A 6,657-nucleotide genomic window follows, 5' to 3' on the forward strand; every position below is an offset into this window, starting at 1 on the left:
TACAATAGAAGACGAGTTTCATTTCATTTTACAGTGTGATTGTTATAATGCAATTAGAAGACAGTATATTAAGCCATATTATTATAAGCGTCCATCGTCATTTAAGCTTTTACAGTTGTTGAGCACAGAAAATGTAAAAGACATATGTAACCTTTGTAAATTTCTTTTCCATGCATTTAAACGTAGAACAGACATGTTATAACCAATACTTAATATAGATTATTATTCTTCTCGGATGTATTCATTAATCAGTTATGTATGTTTTATGTATTTATTTATGATATATTGTATTTGCATATATATTATATTTGTACTGATGAGCATCATTTGCTCAAAGTAATAAAGAATTGAAATTGAAATTGAAATTGAAATATAAACGGTACAAATTTCACTGCACCAAATGTGCATTTCGACAATTATGTCTCTTCAGTGGTGCTCGAGGCCAAAACATTTGAAAATCCAGAACCTACTTTGAAGAGATAATCAGCCAAAAGGACCTAACGAATAGACAAAACAGGACATGTGAGAAAAATTGGTTAATCAAGGTGCTACGAGCTCATGTATCTGATTCATGCCATAAGAAGCTTGTCTTCAAGTTATTAATCTTCAAAACAAAGTTTCTTCTTCATCTTTCTCCACATATGTTGTCTGACGCAATTGTAAGAAACCGCAATTCCAAACGTATAAGCTGAGACTACTATGACATATAGTGTTATAGTGTTTCTCAGGTATAAGATAAGATTTTTTAAAGAATATAAGATAAGAATTGTATCAATCTAATCAAAAACCCATAAAGGGCATCAATTTACAACATACAATATTATGCACAATATGATTGTAATATGTAAGTGAGTTTACACCATTCAATAGGGGTGCAAAAATCGATCGGACAATAGCTCAGCATACGTCGGACCGGCTGGGTCTAGGGAAACGAATGCTATTTAGTTTTCAATGGCATTGGATTTAACTGCGTTTTGGGTTTAAAATGTTTAACTGGGGGTTTCGCTCAAACATGGAAGACTTATATGTTATCATCAATGGTTATAATTGTAAATCGACCTTGATATTTTTATTATGTCAACGAAGTCCGTATGCACCCTGTCCCAGTACAAGTATCTTTATATTACTGTTCACTCTCTCCTACAATGTTCTTTCTCAATTTAGTCTTTCCCTCGATGTTAACAAAGTTTTCCAGAATAAAAATTATTTAATGCTATAGACATTAATATGTGTTGTTATATTGATTAAAAAGAACCAAACGAGACACACACATTTGAAACAAAATACATATAAACGGGTCGGAGTGTACAGGACACAAAAATTCTCTGAAAATACCGGAAATACGATGTCTTTATTGTAAATGACTTTATGTTGACACATGTGTTTGATTAATCCTCAAATAATAGCCCTTTGCTTCGCTCTCACACCATATGGAATTTACTGACCCCATATATACCGTATTAGGTCACTAGCACACTATGTAAATAATAATATCCTACAGTGCATGCCAATGCTGTCTTTTATTTTTCGGGGGTAACTTGTTATGACTTTTATTTATAACCAATCCACATGGTATTGAAGGGCCGTATATAGATATGCAGGGACACTATTTGTATTAAAAACAGGAATCCTTCAAAACTGATGCTTTTCCCCTACAATGAATTATAACATTCATGAATGTTCCCATAAATCACAGATTGTAATTCATTTCCCAACCTAATACAGATATAAGAAGATGTGGTATGAGTGCCAATGAAACAACTCTACAGCAAAGTCACAATTTGTAAAAGAAAACCATTATATGTCAAAGTACAGTCTTAAACACACAGCCTCGGGTCACTCGAAACAGCAAGCTATAAAGGGCCCCAAAAAGGACTATAGTGTAAAACCATTCAAATATTTGAATGGTTTTACATGTATTTATAGGTGATCTTTTGCTTATAGCTTCTAAGAAACAGGTTTAACCAAGAAAACTAAAGCTTGACCAATGAACCATGAAAATGAGGTCAAGGTCAGATGAACCATGCCAGGCAAACATGTACATGTTACAATCCTTCCATACAATAAATATATTTGACCTATTGCTTAGTTTAAGAAAAAAAGACCAAAAACAAAAAACTTAACACAGCTAGAGCAATGAACCATGAAAATGGGGTCAAGGTCAAATAAAACCTGCAAGAGTGAAATGTACATCATAAAATATTTAAATACACCAAATATAGTTGTCACATTGTGTATAGTATTATAAAAACAGACCAAAACTCAAAAACTTAACTTTGACCACTGAACCATGACAATGAGGTCTAGGTCAGATAACAGTTGCAAGTTGGACATGTACACCTTACAATCCTTCCATACACCAAATATACTAGACCTATTGCTTATAGTATCTGAGATATGGGCTAGACCACCAAAACTTTACCTTGTTTACTGATCCAGGAAATGAGGTTGAGGTCAAGTGATTACTGTCTAACAGGCATGAGGACCTTGCAATGTACGCACATACCAAATATAGTTATTATATTACTCATAATAAGAGAGAAATTAACATTAAAATAAAACTTAACTTTTTTTTAAGTAGTCACTAAACCATGAAAATGAGGTCAAGGACAATGGACATGTGACTGACAGATACTGTGTAACAGAAAGCAGCTATATACAAAGTATGAAGCATCCTGGGCTTCCACCTTCTAAAATAAAAAGTGTTTAAGAAGTTAGCTAACGCTGCCGCCACCACCACCGCCGGATCACTATCCCTATATTGAGCTTTCTGCAGGCTCGACAAAAAATAGAATACAGTAATAATTTTGAACAATATAAAATAACAATCACTTAACATTAGGTTCCTGACCTAGGACAGATGCAAACAAATGCAGTGGGTTTAACAGTTTTAATAGGTATCAACCTTCACCCTTACCTAAAACAATAGAGTAACATCACAACATAGAAAGACACACTATAAAATATAAAAGACAGGTCAACACAACTATACACAAGAACATCAAGAAGATCTGAAACGAAAATTTTACAACAAAAGTAAGGTTGAAATTAGCAATTATTACATACATAGGCAGGTGCAGAGGATGGGCTTGGGGGCCTATCGCCCCTATTTTGTTGGGAAAATTTGGTTGATTGTTTAGGGAATTACTAAAGCATGACAGGACACAAATTAGAAATTTCAATTAAAAAGAATGTTTCATTGTTTGTTTGCCCATTTGTTGAAAACACTTCCTGTTGTCAAGAGTTCTGACTTACTGTTGATATCAAACCACTATAAGGGGAATGAATAAGTGTAATGCTTAATATTAATGTCACTGCCTATTTGTAGTTAAATTTGTAATTTAAAGAATATATGGCAGTTAGGCAGCAACCATTTGATTTTCTGGGGTTTTTTTTTTCTGTACAAACTTTTGTTTTCGCCTGCGGCGAAAAACAATCTTTTTTTTTTGCGACAAGTCGAAAACAATTTTTTACTTTCAATTTTAGCATTACATATAGTGGCAGCTGAGGGTGAAACAAACAATTCTTTTTTTCTCAGAATCAAAAACAAATTTTTTTTTTTCTCCAAAAACTGGAAACAAACTTTTTTTTCAAAAAAAAACCATAGCCCCCCCGAAAATCAAATGGTTGCTGCCTTAGTGAGGGGGTTGCACACTTTTTGGATGTCCAAAATATAGGGGTTAAAAAGTGGAGGTTTTGGATCTGGGAAAAAGAAAGAATAAAGCAGGATTTGGGTAATGAGAACCTCCTGTGTCAACCCCTCTAGACTATACGGGAAATTTGACTATTGTTGATTATTCTGTCTTATTGGATTTTATTCAGCTTCTACATTATTCAAATGCATATCATTTCAACTTGAAAGCAAGAAAGGGGTTGGGGAAAACTTAACATGACATCATGCAACAGTATAACCCAATTAACATATAGATGCCATTGAATAAAATTTGATACACTGCATTAATCATTCTTTTCAATAACATATGGCCAAATCGCTGAAATGTTATTGAAAACTATACAATTCTGCATAAATAATATCTTCAAGGCATAAATTACTTGCTATATTTGTTATATGTCAATTCTTTAATCATAATGAATTGTGTATTGCATAAATATATTTACAGCTAACAATTTGTATTACACAAACATATTTACAGCTGACAATCCTAATATCATTTGTTATCATTGAGAACAGTGAACTTGAAAACAACAGCTCATCATTATTAATATAATACAAGATATGATATCTTGACAGGATAACCACTATCTACATATTTCATTAATCTTTCATAATCTGCTTTTAACAAACTTACATAACCTATAAAAAGGTCCTCTTTTGAACCCTTGTTTATTAAAACCAACATTATCCTTTACTGTTTGTCTGGAATTGAGATTTTTTACCCTAGTCACTAAGTACTGGGAAAGTTTTCATAATTTGCATATCTGACCCATATATGGGATCATTAGATAACTTCAATCATCATTTATTCAAATGAATTTAATGAAGGATCATTTTAGCAGCGTAATTTGATCTTTTCAGGAGCTTTAAAGAATCTTGATTATTAGAGGGAGCTCCCCCCCCCCCTCATTTTAATGTGTGTGTTTTTAGTAAAGACATTGTCAGTGGTTGTCTTTACTCATATCTTAGTGTTTTATACGGTTAACTTAATGCATTTGTTTTTGAATGTAGGGTGGAACTTGTATCAACAATTCAGGACATAATGTTGTTGATGTGTTAAGCTGTTTTCTTGAGGTCTTTTCTGATTTTATTGTGGTTTTTTTGTTGTTGTATGAACACCCATACATTTGCAAATATAAGGAATGTTGTTTTTTTTTTAATTGAGTATCTGATGATCGTGCATATCTATCAAAACTGTATTAACCTTTAGATATTTTCTTGTACAGTGACAAACATGGCTCTTGGAAGACAAACATGGGTATGCTGTAAAGAAGATCATATAAAAACCGTAATGCTTTCAAACTTTAAAATGTTTTTTTTTGTTGTTTTTTTCTATAATAAAATATCACAAAAAAATTAGAAAAAATCTTCTTATGATAGATAAAATTTCCCAGCAATCAAAGTATGTATTAATGACCTTAGCTCAAAAATAAGTATCCCTCATATCTGAACAAAGGTATGCATCAGTGATATTTGCATATTTTGATATCTCCACGAAGGATACATGTATCAAAGATCTCTAGTGGGAGGATGTCCAAAATGACCAATATTCTAAGGTATAATTTTGGATCCTCAATGCTCTTCAACTTTATACTTGTTTGGCTTTATTAATATTTTGATTTGAGCGTCACTGATGAGTCTTAGGCAGCAACCATTTGATTTTCTGAGGGGGGCTATTGTTTTTTTTGGAAAAAAAAGTTTGTTTCCAGCTTCTGGAGAAAAAATTAATTTGTTTTTGATTCTGAGAAAAAAAAATTGTTTGTTTCACCCTCAGCTGCCACTATATGTAATGCTAAAATTGAAAGAAAAAAATTGTTTTCAACTTGTCGCGAAAAAAATAGATTGTTTTTCGCCACAGGCGAAAATAAAATTTTGTCCAGAAAAAAAAACCATAGCCCCCCCCCCCAGAAAATCAAATGGTTGCTGCCTTATGTAGACGAAACGCGCGTCTGACGTACTAAATTATAATCCTGGTACCTTTAATAACTATTGCCACGGTGTAACTGACAATCTATGTGAGCAATATAGATGCCAAATCATCAACAAAGTCCCCAGCCCTAAAAAAATAAAATAAAAGAAATAAAAATTCAAAATCAAGATTACTGGAAATCACTCCTAAACAAGGATGATAATTCTTGGCCTGAAAAAATAAAGTACTTCCATGATTCCATTTGCTTCTTCATAGCTTATTTACTCCTGAACCATTTACGGCATTATTCAAGATTTTTCTTTAAATTAAAATAACCCTTTTCCAGATTTACCTTTATCAGTTACTCTCATAGTTTCTAAATCTATCAAATGAGTACATTGTATTAAGAAAAGTTAGTTATAATTTATGTCAATACCATAGAACTGACTAATAAGCTGATGATATCCAAAAAGACTATCAGTCCACCAGAAGCAGTTTAGACCAGTTTTTATATAGATAAATAACACTTTAAGATTACAAATGTATGTTGCACCCAAAGCACTTTCTGGATAAACCTTCATCAGGAATGCTCTTACCAAAAAAACTTAAAGCCAAGGATGTACTAGTATTGTTCTACTTTAGGAGCTGAGTGACCTAAAAGGGACCTTAAAAGCTCAGTCAATTTCATCAAAAGACTAGGTAAACTTTTCTGATGGAGTTAAGCTTTCCCTGCAGCAATAAATATAAAGTGTTTCATCTTATCATGTACTCATAAATTCAAGTAAATTTCTGAAGATTTCAGGGTTCACATTTGACTCCAGAAACAATAGACACAACACATCAAAAATAAGAGTAAAGGTAGTTACTGAAAGCTAGTTTAAAACCAACTACAAATAATCTCCCACACATAAGAAAAAATCAAGGACTAACTCTTAAAAGTTAAAACCGGTACCAAAATGACTGAAAAACAAATGACTGTTTATCAAAGAAAACAAAGTGATGGCAACAGGCTATTTAGCTAAAATAGACAGTATAGGAGACAGACTATGTCTGAAAAGAATAATTAAATCTC

This window comes from Mytilus edulis, chromosome 1, assembly GCF_963676685.1.
Source record: "Mytilus edulis chromosome 1, xbMytEdul2.2, whole genome shotgun sequence".
NCBI lineage: Eukaryota > Metazoa > Mollusca > Bivalvia > Mytilida > Mytilidae > Mytilus > Mytilus edulis.